This window comes from Sinocyclocheilus rhinocerous, unplaced genomic scaffold (genome assembly GCF_001515625.1).
Source record: "Sinocyclocheilus rhinocerous isolate Xijiao unplaced genomic scaffold, SAMN03320098_v1.1 scaffold43, whole genome shotgun sequence".
Lineage (NCBI taxonomy): Eukaryota > Metazoa > Chordata > Actinopteri > Cypriniformes > Cyprinidae > Sinocyclocheilus > Sinocyclocheilus rhinocerous.
Window position 1 is genome coordinate 142965 of NW_015628370.1, and position 904 is coordinate 143868.

Sequence of the window (904 nt, forward strand, 5' to 3'; positions counted from 1 at the left end):
ACAGTATGGTGAGGGGCGTAAGATTTCCGTCTCACGCTTGAGGTATTTGGCCAATCACAACGCACTGGATAGCTGGTCAATCAGCACACCTCGCTTTTTTCAGACCGATGAGCTTTGTAAAAATCGACGCGTTTCAAAAAGGCGGGGCATAGAGGAGAAACAATAATGTACAGTATGTGGAAAATAATGTGTTTTTTTAACTTTAAACCGCATAAACACATTTCATTACACCAAATACACAAAATAATGTTCTTTTTAGCAGCATCATATGACCCCTTTAACTGTTAACTGTTTTCCATTTTAATACATTTTAAAAAGCAATTTATTCCTGTGATGACAAGGCTGCATTTTCAGCATCATTACGCCAGTCTTCAGTGATGATGCTTCACATGATGCTTCAGAAATCATCCTAATATGCTGATTTGGTCATCAAGAAACATTTCTTATTTTTATCAATGTTGAAAACGGATTAGTATTTTTGTGGAAACCATTATTATTTTTTTTTCAGGATTCTTTATTGAATAGAAAGTTCAAAAGAACACCATTTATTTGAAATCTTTCATAACATTATAAATGTCTTTACTGTCACTTTTTATGAATTTAATGGGTTACACTTTATTTCGATAGTCCATTTTAGACATTCTACTAACTATAAGTAACTTTGTAACTACATGTCAACTACATGTCAACTAATTCTCATTAATTTGCATCTACATGTCTACTAACTCTCAGAGTAGACTGTTAGGGTAGGTTTAGGGTTAGTAGAATGTTGACAAAGAAAGTGTTAGAAGATATTAAGCAGACAGTCTACTAATACTCTAATTACTGCTAGTTGACATGTAGTTGCAAAGTTACTTACTGCTAATAGAATGTCTAAAGTGGACTATCAAAATAAAGTGTAACC

General features: G+C 33.2%; 1 protein-coding gene across 1 annotated transcript in view; it reads left to right on the forward strand.

Moving 5' to 3' along the window:
* Positions 1–904, forward strand: part of LOC107737767 (voltage-dependent P/Q-type calcium channel subunit alpha-1A-like) — a 115608-nt gene that overhangs the window by 94869 nt on the left and 19835 nt on the right. The gene's annotated exons all lie outside the window — the stretch shown is intronic.